Source organism: Carcharodon carcharias, chromosome 3 (genome assembly GCF_017639515.1).
Source record: "Carcharodon carcharias isolate sCarCar2 chromosome 3, sCarCar2.pri, whole genome shotgun sequence".
In the NCBI taxonomy this organism is placed as follows: Eukaryota; Metazoa; Chordata; class Chondrichthyes; order Lamniformes; family Lamnidae; genus Carcharodon; species Carcharodon carcharias.
Genome location: NC_054469.1, coordinates 225810422 through 225823212, shown reverse-complemented (window position 1 = coordinate 225823212; position 12791 = coordinate 225810422).

Sequence of the window (12791 nt, the reverse complement as noted above, 5' to 3'; positions counted from 1 at the left end):
CTCACTGCAGAATTCCAGGCCTCTGACTAGCTCTTCTAGCCACAGTATTTATGTGGCTGGTCCAGTTCAGTTTCTGGTCAATGGTGACCACCTGAATTTTGATGTTAGGGGATTCAGAGTTGGTAAAATGGTTGAACATCAAGGGGAAATGTTTGAATTCTTTCTTGTTGGATATAGTCATTGCCCGGCACTTGTGTGCTGCACATGTTGCTTGTCACTTGTCAGCCCAAGCCAAATGTTGTCCAGGTCTTGCTGCATATTGGCAAGAACTGTCTCATTATCTGAGGAATTTCAAATAGTGCTGAACATTGTACAATCATCAGCGAAGATCCCCACTTCTGACCTTATAATGAAGGGAAGGTCATTGGTGAAGACGGTTGGGCCTAGAACACTACCCTGAGGAACTCCTGCAGTAATGTCCTGGGGCTGAGATGATTGACTTCCAACAACCACAACCATCTTCCTTTGTGCTAGGTATGACTCCAACCAGCAGAGAGTTTCCCCCCTGATTCCAATTGACTCCAGTTTTGCTAGGGCTCCTTGATGCCACACTCGGTTAAATGCTGCCTTGAGGTCAAAGACAGTGACTCTCACTTCACCTCTGAAATTCAGCTCTTTTGTCCATGTTTGGACCAAGGCTGTAATGAGGTGTGGAGCTGAGTGACCCTGGTGGAACCCAAACTGAGCCTCAGTGAGCAGAGTATTGCTGAGTAAGAGCAGCTTGATAGCGCTGTCGATGACATCTTTCATCACTTTGCTGATGATTGAGAATGGATTGATGGGGGCAGCAATTGCCAGATTGGATTTGTGTGTTTTTTTATGGATGGGCCATACCTGGGCAATACTGCACATTGTTGGGTAGATGCCAGTGTTGTCGCTGTACTGGAACAGCTTGGCTAGGGGCGTGATTAGTTCTGGAACCTCAGTCTTCAGTACGATTGCCAGGATGTTATCATGGCCCATAGCCTTTGCTCTATCCATTGTCTTCAGTGGTTTCTTGATGTCATGTGGAGTGAATCAAAATGGCTGAAGATTGGCATCTGTGATGCTAAGGACCTCAAGAGGAGGCTGAGATGGATCATTTACTTGGCACTTCCAGCTGGGGCTGATTGCAAATGCTTCAGCTTTCTGTTTTGCACTGATGTGCTGGGCTCCCCCATCATTGAGGATGGGGGTGCTTGTGGAGCGACTTACTCTGGCTAGTTGCTTAATTGTCCAGCACCATTCATGATTGGATGTGGCAGAACTACAGAGCTTTAATCTGATCCGTTGGCTGTGAGATCGTTTAGCTCTGTCTATCACTTGCTACTTCCACTGCTTAGCATGCATGTTGGAGGAGCTGGGGGGTGGGGGGGGGGTCATCAGATTTGCTCCGCATTTTTAGGTCTGCATGGTGCAGCCCTTGGCACGTTTCCCTCACTCACTCCTCACTGAGCCATGGTTGGTCCCCTGGCTTGATGGAAATGGTACAGTTCATATGCCAGATAATGAGATTACAGATTTTGGCTGAATACAATTCTGCTGCTGCTTATAGCCCCAGCACCTGATGAAAGCCCAGGTTTGAGCTAATTGATCAGTTCTGTGTCCATCCCATTTAGTATGTTGGTAGTGCCACGCAACACAACATCTCTCTCTATATTTTTTCCATTGACTCCATTATTGAGGGTGTATATGGCCTTATCTACCTATTTAGGTGAGTGTAAAGGATTCCATTGGACTAACTCTATTTGAAGAAGATCAGGGAGTTTCCAAATGTCCTGGCCAACCTTCTTCCCTCAAACATCAGCAACAAAAGATAAACAGATTAAACTGGCTGTTCGTCTCTTTTCCTGTTTCTGGACTTTACTGTGTGCTAATTAACCCCTCTGATTGCCTCCACACATTGATTGACATTCTGAGTGATGCTCTGAATATAAAGGCCATCCCAGGAATGTGATATGGCACTTTTAGAATCGAGTCTATGGATAGAAAATCATTATTTACACACTGTCTGCAGTTTGTTATTTGCCAACCATGTCAAAGGCTGCAAAGAGGTTGAGAAGGAAGAGGAGGGATAGTTTACCATTGGCACAGCCAGCAAGATTCTCATTTGCCACTTTTGGAAGGGCTATTCCTGTGCATTAGCAGGGACAATGTTTTGACCGGATGGGTTCAAACATCAAGTTGCAGGGAAATGGGCACGGATAGGGGAGGTGACAATGCCTTCAAGGACTTTAGAAAGGGGGAAAGTGTAATGTAAAAAAAATCCCACTGCAGTATTCCAAAGAAAGGACAGATAGCTTTCATTGGAGTCCTGGCCAGTATTTCTCTCTAAACCACCAGGAAGCAAGGAAAAATGTACTCAATTTGCTATTTGCGGGAGTTTTCTGTGTGTAGCTTCGTTCTTCTGTTTTCCCACTTAATAGTTCATTGCCGGAGAAACATTTTGAGACATCTTAAGGATCAGAAAAATGTTATCTAAATGTGAGTTCTTCATTTTTAATGTGGCACTTTATCAAAGGCTTTTTGAAAGTCAGTACAGCTTACATATGTCCTCATTACATATTTTCTGTTATCCCATCAAAACATTTTATTGGGTTAGTCAGGGGCGTGCCCTTTATGACTTAATGTCGATAATCGCCAAGCAGTTTCCGCCCTCTTAAATGTAAATTTACTCTCTAGTAATTTTCCTACCACTGACAGAAGTGGCTAACTGCCAATTATCTTTATCTTCCTGTTGAACAGATGTGTTAGCATTTACCATCCTCCAAACCATTGACATAGCTTTCATCTCTACTGATTTCTTTTTGAAAACCAGTCATGAAAGCCAGGAAAGGTTACTCATGCTGTGACTTCCTCAGTAACCATCTTCAGTATTCTGGAGGTCTAACAATTTTTAAAGCCTTCAGACCCTTATGAACGCCTTTTTATTTCATACATCCCTTCTACACCACACATAGCCCTTCTATTTATTCATCCACATAAATTCCTTCACTCTCCTCACTAAATATTGAAGAAAATGTTAATTAATTATGTCATTTTTTTTCACCTTTCACAACTTTAATATGATCATTTTTGATGTCAGCACTTCCTTCATAACGATTCTGATAAAGGGTCACGTTGGGCTGAGTGTTGATTCTGTTTCTCCCTCCACGGCTCCTGCCAGACCTGCCGAGTTTTTCCAGAATTTTCTGTTGCTATTTGAGATTTTCAGCATCCACAGTATTTTGCTTTCATTTCTTTAATACTTGTTTTCCCCTAATATATTTATGCAAGATAAACTTTTACTTTTGCTGTATAGATAGGCTGCATTATTTTCATATCTTGTCTTAATTTCTTTAGGTTTACAACAGGCAATCAGCCCATGCTTGCAAAACTCAAAACACAGGGCGGAACCGTCCCAGATTGGCACTAAGTTTGGTCATGGGTGGGTGGGTAAAATGATGTTTTACCCGCTGCCGGTTGCGATGGTGGGTTTTCATGCCGTATCGTCCCAAACCCGCCGCATTATTTATGCATTCCTGGGAAACACGCCATTTCCATGGCTCTATTCGCCCTCCTGTCATCACCTCGCTGCTCCATCACGCTGGGCGCCATATTTAAAGTCCAGCCCTGCACACCACATCTCAGCGCTTCCAGCCCACGACTGCTGCAGGGGAGATATCCACGAAAGGCAAGAAGACTGCAGCCCCGAGGTTCAGCGATGCCTATCTGGAACACCTTCTGAACGTCGTGGAGGCCCGCTGTGATGTCCTATACCACCCCCCCCGCTCTGGCCGCAGGATGGGCAGCAGCAATACCAACCAGGCTTGGGAGGGGTTGGCAGCGGTGGTCAGTGCCAATGCTCTTCAAAGGAAGACAGCCAACCAGTGCCACAAGAAGATGTATGATCTCTTCCGTTCTGCCAGAGTAAGTCACTCTTCTCATCACTGTCAACTCACACACTCACAAACCCATCGCACACCCACAGGGCCCTCACTCACTGCTGGTTCAAGGGACATCACTATTCACTCTCTCACACACATTGTCATTGTCTTCATCCCATCCATGGGACCACTCACCCCCCACACAGGCCAGGTATACTTATCATCCAGTCTGGCAGGCATCCTGCTTACACTCTCTCCATCTCTATTTACGCAGGACGAGCTGGCACACAACAAGAGGGAGAGGTCACAGACCGGTGAAGGGATGCCTGAAATCAAGGTCCTCACGGCCAGTGAAAACAGAGCCATCCAGCCGGCCGGCGAGGATCTGGACCGGTCCTGTGCTGTCAGTGAGGTCAGCGCTGCTCTACCAAGTGAGGATCCAGCAGTGCCACATCCATCAGACAGTCATACTGTGAGTGATGTGTCCTGTTTCACAGGCCACTGTCATGCACTAATTATTTCTCCTTTGTTTCACAGGCACTTCTGCCAAACAGCCGACAGAGTTCATGACCCCCAGGGCCTCCAGTCAAGCCCTGAAGAAAACTCTGGAGACGAATCTGGAGACACCCTCCCTGAGGTCCTGTCACAGCGCTCACCCACACCCTCCACCAGCGCAGAGACACACACCTCGGTGAGACCTTGCTTTGGAATAGCCTCGGGACCACAATCTGGTGAGCACAAAACACTGTCTGATCCACAGCAGGCGGCGGCAGGAACTTCCCCGGTCCCCGGCACTCGGAGGACTGCTGGAGGCCGGAAATTTGCTGAGTCCGAGTCAGATGATGAGCCTCTGGACTCGGTCATGCCACAGTTGCTGGAGCTGCAAAGGCAAGCTCGGGAACATCAGGAAGGGATGTCTGCGGCGCTCCTCAGATTGCAAGGCAAGAGGGAGGAGTCCGTCCACCTCCAGGCTGAGGTGAAAGCGCTGGCATGCCAATGCACCGAGGTCAACACTGGCAGGATGCCGGGGAACATGGAGGCCTTGGTCCAGGACATCACTACTGCATGGGCTGAACTCCATTGCTGACACCATTGTTGGCCTCCAACAGTGTCAAAGTGAGAGGTGTGCTGGGCAGCTCGATCTCACTCCAGCTACCCCTTCTCCTCAAGGAGTCAGCCACAACCCCACGGGCACACATAGGGAGGAAGATCAGTAGGTGCACACCCCGGGGCCATCCACCCAGGTGACCCCAGGAGTGTATGGCCCATCCAAATCCCCTCTTCCCTGTGACCTTAGCAGCTCTAGCCCCACAGGCCGAGGAGGGTGTCAACGCCAAACAGCAGGACCCTGAAAGCAGGCCGGGGACCTCCAGGCCTCAGCCCTCCAGAGGATGCCCGCCAAAGTCACCACAGACTGGGGGTAGCAGTCAGCACCAAGACATAGCGGCAGCATTAAGGAAGTTAAGAAGAATTAGCTGCACAGCCTGGGCATGGGTGTTAATCACTTGTACACACTGTTCACTTTTGTCAATAAACTTCCAAGAATGTCTCCCTGCCTACAGCTCCTTGTTCTGATGAGCAGTGTTCTTGTCACTCAGATGAGAAACCTTTCTACACAAGATAAAGGCAGGTGTCTCAGTCCAGGGCCTCTTCCCTGTGTCCGTGCAGCCTTCAGACCAAAGTGATAGTCCGGCCTTACACTCACTGGACATTAATATGTCTCATACCTCAGCAGTGTTGGTCATTGCTGCCAGAATGCAATGGGCAGGCACCACAGAGTTCCCTCATTCTCTCTGTGTGCTCTCAGCACCTTTAAGGTGGGGCTGGCCCCCATCTCTTCAGCATCTGTGACCAGTGACCCTGTGCTCCTGAAGGGCTCAGGTACTGAAGACAGAAAAAGGATCAGATGTTTCAAAATTTTCATGGATGCATCTGTATGATATGACCCTGGTCACAGAGCGCAAGTGAGCTGCCCTCGGCCAGACAGGTGTCAGACATTCACAGATGCAATATGATCTATGGGGTCACTTCACTGCATGTTGTCATCATCCTCCACAAATCTAGCAGCTATGAGAGCCCCCCCGGGGTGCACCTGCCTTGTCTAGCCAGTGCGAGGACCTCATCCCCATCATCGTCACCTTCGAGGACCCCCTCACTCTCATCCCCGTCAGCATCCTCCTCATCAGAGGAGACCTCCAGCTCCTCCACCTCCTCCTCAGCCATCTCCTCATCCCATTGCAGCACCAGGTTGTAAAGAGCTCAGCAGACAATGATGATGCGTAACACCCACTGTGGACTGTATTGCAGGGCTCCACCAGATCAGTCCAGGCACTGGAACCTCATCTTCAGCATCCCAATGGTCTGATCCATCAAGTTGCGAGCTGCAGCATGAGCCTCATTATACCGTCGTCCTGCTGCAGTCTGAGGCCGCTGCACGGGTGTCATCAGCCACGGCCTCTGTGGGTAGCCCTTGTCCCCGAAGAACCATCCCTGCAGCCTCTGTGCACCCTGGAAGACCCCAGGGATCTGTGACTGACTGAGGATGTAGGCATCGTGCACACTCCCTGGAAACCGTGCGCAGACCTGCAGGATGTGTTTCTGGTGGTCACACACCAGCTGCACGTTCAGTGAGCGCAACCCCTTGCGGTTGATGTAGTTCACCGAGTGTTGCGCCGGAGATCTGAGCACCAGGTGAATGCAGTCGATTGCACTCTACACCTGTGGGAAACCCAAGGTCTGAGCGAATCCAATCGCTTTTGCATCCCGGCTGTCCTAATCCCAGGCGAAATGTACAAAGTTGTGTGCCCTCGCGAAGATAGCATCTGTGACCTCATGGATGCAATTGTGGGTGGAGGCTTGAGAGATCCTGCAAAGGTCACCTGTGAAAGGAGCCACTGGTATAGAAATTGAGCGCCACAGTCACTTTCACTCCCACTAACAGTGGATGCCCTCCATGTCTCTGTGGCGCCAAGTCCTGCAGCAGGTGGCAGTTGTGACTGACCAGTTCCCTGGACATGAGCAGTCTTTAGTGTCACTGGTTCTTGGTCATCTGCAGGAATGAAAAGCGGTGTCTATAGACCCTGGAGTGTCGCTGGGCCCTGACCTGTGACGGCTCACTCTGGCTCTTCAGCAGCGTGTGTGGAAAGCTGTCCTTTCTTCCTGAGGTCGCTGCTCCTCCCTCTGCGCAGCCAGGAGCCTCAGTCACTCTCTCCTCTGTCGTCTTCACTCTCTGTAGACCATCAGGCATACAGCTAGATCACCAGGCTCCATAATCCTGATGTACTCTTCCTGCAGGGTGGAAGAGAGAGACACGTGGAACCTGTACTAAGAACCTGTCCCGGTTAAGTGTGAAGGCCCCTTAACACTTCAGGAGAGTGCTGGCCACCACTTGGATGGCCAGAGATTAGAGCGCTGCATGGCTGCCCAAAACCCCACCCACCCTGCCCGACTCCACCCGACCAATTGGCAGCAGCTTTGCCCATTGGACTGCACGTTGTGCTCTCAGCTCAGGTGCAGGCATTCTCCTAACCCGCACTGCAAGGCTGCGCTGTTAGCTTGAACCATGGGGGAGACTGGTCCAAACCCGAATAATGACATTGCAAGGGGCTGTGAGCACCTCCACCAATGACTGCTCCATGGCCAGCTCTCATGAGGAGATTGTACAACATGTGCAGTCGTCCAACTGTTCTGCAGTCCAGAACTCACAACTTTGCTGGGGATTGGGGGTGAGGTTGAAAAGCTCTGGAGCATTTGGTAGTACTTTGATGCCTCTGTATTGCTTGAGTGGTCAGATAAGCTGGAGACCTGACTCAATGTATGTCAATGTGGCTGCGCCTGAACTGTCTCAGCTGCTGAGGAGTGGTCACTTTATACAAGGTTTCCCTAATACGTGGCCACTTCCCTTGCCCACTGTACCCCCCACCCCAAATGATTGTGTGCTATATTCAATGGCAGGGCTGCCTTTTCCCTCCCCCCCCCACAAATTGCCTCAATGGCAGGGCTGTCCTTGACCCCCCTCCAATGCTCCTCAAGCTTGAAGTCCAACAGGCGACCCCTGGGAGCGCCGCACAACGTTACTGTGCACTCACCTCCGAGTCCCCCTCAAAGTGCAGCCCACCAAGTGCATGCCTTTTATGTGCTGTTGTGAAACGTGTCAGCGTGTTTTACTGCCGACATGGATGGACGATCCAGCGGGGGGAGGGACAATGGAGGGATGATTCCAGTGGGCTGGCCTAATAGCAATACACAAATGTATTACAATGAGGAACCCGATGTCCGATGGTGGGAAATGTGGCCTCCCGTCAGCAGGCTGAGCAGATGTTCGCGAACTGGTTTAATGCTGTTGTGAAACCGATTGCGCCTTATTGTCTGCCCACGCCACCGAACACGCCCGGTGCCGGTGGGCACAGAAAATCCCGGCCACAGTGTCCAAAATTAGATGTGATGCTGTGATTGGACAACATTTGCTAAATAATCCTCAATGTCCTAAAAATTACACTGACAACCAATTTAAGATTGTCAGTTGGGTTCAGTGTGTCAGTGTGGTGCATTTGTGTGTACTGGAAGCTACATATATTAATACACAGGGCCCTGTTCTTTTCAGACAGAAAGAACACGTACACACATTGCACCTGTTTCAGCTAAACAAAATAAGTGACAGCCGTTCACTGGTTCATTCCTCAGGGCAATGCCTTGACCAATTAGAATCAAGCTGCCTAGTGTAAATTTCAAACAATACTTGGCAGTCACCATTAACTGGTTCATTCTCCATGACATTGCGTCTACCAGTCAGACTCCACTTGCCAACCAATCAGCACTCTCTTCTCATACAGTATAAAGTTGTTGCTTCCCCTGACATTGGTATTCTTGCGATTGTCCTGATGAGTGCAAGATGAAAAGCTTTGACAAAATGTTTTTTTTTAGCAATACTCAAGTTCTGTATTACCAAACAACAATAAATTGTCTCTTTTAATTTAAGGTAAAACAGGATGTCCTGGAATGGGGGTGATGATCATAACTAATTCTACCTGGAGACAAGCTCATGTGCTCTGTAACCAAAACCTATTGAAAATCGAGTGACAGGTTTCACATCTGGAACATAACAACAGAGAGGGATACCAAGGATTTACTACCCTAGGGAGAAGCATCCTCTATTGCTGTGTCGAGCAGGGTGAACCGTTTTTGTGTTAACAAGAATTCTTGGAACTGTTGGCTTACTGCTTGAAAGGAAAGGAACAGGACTGAGAAGACACATTGAGATTTAAGAAACAAAGGGTCTACAAGGTGAGCCTTGCTGGTGGAGTTTGGTGCTGGAATTCTCCATCTGAGTGGAACAAATTCCGAAGATTATTGTAAGATTCAAGCTGGTGTAGCAAGAAGATATGAGCCTGCTGGAAGCTGGGAACCCCTTGAGATTTAATCTTGTATTGCTACCCATCTTCCAGAAGCATGGCACAAAATAAAAACATATTGTATGGCATGTTTTGATCAAGTTTAATTACTTCATGTAAAAGTACCATTTTACGTTGGTGTACTAGTTGCCTGTGCTTGATTTGCATTGATCTTACTTTGTTTGTTGCAGTAAAAGTCTTAAAAATCAAATCCTTGTGATTGTTTCCACTGGTCACCAGAAAATTCATCCTTTTTTTTTAAGTTATTGGTCTCTATGGGGATTGTAACACTCATTTCGCTATAATTACTGTTCGTTCACCAACATCAGAACTCTTTGCTCACACTCTCTTTTGCCCCTCACTGGAATATTTCAAAGACTTTCTGCCTCTTCTAAATCAAAAATATTTTACTCCTCACAGGTCCTCTCAACTGTGAACCAAGTTTATGGCAGTAAGACAAAGCTTTTCCTGTTAAGGAATTGCAAAATATAACAAAGTATTGCAACATTGCCTTTAAAAGTTAAAAACAGGTTAAGCAAGCTGTTTCATGCTGTTATTATGGAGTGGCTACACAAGTGATATTTTCCACCAATAGGACATAGCCATTAGTCCAAAAAGACATCCTGGCTACCACACAATCCAACAACGTCGGGTATGAATTTCAGTGCAATTGCGATGGCAGGTCCATAAGCCATACGTCAGAGCTGATTGGCTAATTGAATCAAACAGCAAGTTCCTTCCGTTATTGCAATAGGCAGAGTACAGGGTGCACTCAGCCAGCCCACACTTGCAGAACCCAAACAAAGCGTCTACTGTCAGGTGTGATTCTGAGATTGGGCAGCACTTGTTGAACAATCCTGAGTGCACTAATAACTACTCTTGCAACCAATTTATGATTATCGGTCGAGTTTGTAATGTGACTCATTTATGTTCGCTAGAAGTGACATACATTCATATGCAGGGACCTGTTTTTTTGCCAATGAAAGGAATATGCTTAAGCCTTGAGCCTTCTTTGCAATACTTGGGAGCTTGGGGAGCCGATAGTTCCCTGTTGCTTTCTCCATGGCAGTGCCTCAGCGAATCAGGGTCAACTTGCCAACCAATCACCACCCTTCTCTCTTGTAAAACAAATTGTTGTGATTGTTTGAAATTTGGCATTCTTGCACTGTCAGGATGAGTGCAAGATGAAAAGCTTCAGCAACATGTCTCTCTTTTCAGCAACACTTAAAAGAAACTTCAAACTCTCAACATTCCTGATGGAACTGTGAGGTTATGTCAGGGAAGAGTTATTTTCTGGCACTTGACTCAACCTGTAGAAAATGGATGATTGAACCTCACTCCGACTTTTCATGCCAACAGTTCACTTAAAGCAAAGTGGAAAGTTACAGGATGGGTTCCAGAGCCAGAGAAGAGGCCCCTTTAAATTTCACACTAATGACTTAATCACAGCGACACCACAGGATTCTGATGATGTCACAGAGCCAGCTGGTGGTTTGGAGGATGGCATCACAAGTGGGGAGTTGGCCAGGTGAGTTTGAGGCGAGAGATTTGACCACCTCACCTGAACAGGTAGTGAGTGATCTTGTTTCCTTCTGTGTGTGTGTGTGTGTGTGTGTGTGTGTGTGTGTGTGTGTGTGTTTATAAGTGGGCCACCTTTACTCATGTCCTGCAAATTGCACCTCTCCCCTCCAAAAATTGGGCCTATTTTTAATCAACTAGGATAGACGTTACATTTTAATGAATTTATAGGGACACTAAATATTTAAATCAACTTCACCTCATACTACATGAGACATTAGGAAACAAAATGTATTTTTACAGATAAATCCTGGAGATTCCAAAAGCAAGTCACTGAACTTTCAGGGTTTGTCCATAAATATTTTCCAAATTTTTTTTATACCAACTGCTTTATGGTTACAAGATGCTCATTGGCAAATGATAAAAGAAGGGTTAAAAAATCCTACAAAATACTAGAGATCGGAAACAGAACAGAAATTCTTGGAAAAAACACCCCAGTTTAGCATTTGTTTGGCGAACAGAAAGGTTAATATTTTACGTTTTGAGCCTTCTTCAGAAAGTCTGAAAATATTTTAATAGGATTAGAGAAGGGAGGAGGGGGGAAAAAACTATCATAGTTTGGGTTTATCGGCGGAATAACTGGTAACCTGCTTCACAATCAGCAGGATCAATGCACCTCTCTATTCTTCCCGTCAAATTTGAACTTGTCCTTTTTCCCTCCAGATTTGTAGTAGTGATGCCCTCAGTCTCCTTCCTCTGTCTCTACTGACTTGTCACGTCATTATTCTCCTATTGCCCAACCTGGGAGAGTTGCAGGTTTGCATATGTCCTAATACGTATCCAATCATCTGACTTTTTGTGGTCAGTTATAGAAAATAGACCACTGTCATAACAGGAACAGCTAGGCTCGTTCTGCCCACCATAGCACTCTCTCACTGTCCCTCCATATTTCGCTCTCTCGTAGGGTTGCCAACTGCAATTAAATGTATTCCTGGAGATTTCATCACATGACTTGCTCCCATGCTCCAGCCATTCGTCAGTCAACACATCCATCCTTGTGATGTATGACTTTCTTATGCCAATTGGAAAGCAAAAAGACTCATGACCCAATTGGATGATGCTTGACTGCCAGACAAACAGTCTTTTCATTCCCATTTCAATGATTTTATATCTGGTAAAGGAAAGAAAATGACCATAAAAATTCTTATGTAATGCCCCAATGGTTTTCCTCTGGGATTGCACAGTGCCCTGGAGATTGATCTTCAATTCCTGGACACTCCATGCCAATCCTGGAGGGTTGGCAATCCTACTTTCTCGGGTTCTGTCTTATATTGCCCGCTGTCTCAATTCTCTTTTGCCACGTTCTGTTTCTCTCTCTTGTATTTCCATTCTCTCTTTATGTATCTCTCATATCATCTCTCTGTCTTTATCTTGCTGTTACGTTCCTTCTATCGGCTCGCTTTGTTCCGTGAACACGGTTGCACGCCTATCTACTGATGAGTGAGTTGGTAAACAAGATGATGTAGTTAAAGAGGCCATTGTAAAATGAAGCACATGCTGTTTATTCACATAAGTAATGGAGCACTAACCCGTGTGTGTTTCTCGAAATGAAACTCATTCTAAAACTATTGATTAATATTGTAGCCCATGCTGCACAGCAATCGGGTAATCATGGTCAACCTGCTCACATTCTTCTAAAGGTTAATTGCACCTCAGATTACCACTTCCCTTTCCCTTTACTCAAAGGGAAATTACAATCTTTACAATATATCAACTGTTTACACAAATAAACTATTTACAAATTCAGTCTCTCTGGAGGCTTCTTCAAATGTGTCAAACGTCATAGTTCTACGACTTCAGATGGTTTATCCGAGGCATCCCTCTCAGGAGTTATCTGTTTACTAGGCTCCCCTATAAGAACCTGTAAGTTTGTCTCTTCGACTCTCTCAGGCTCAATGAGTCCTGCAGGTACTTCCAAAACAAGGGGAGTTCCTTCCACAGGTGGCGTAGACTCAAACAGGAATGCTTGGCACATCCT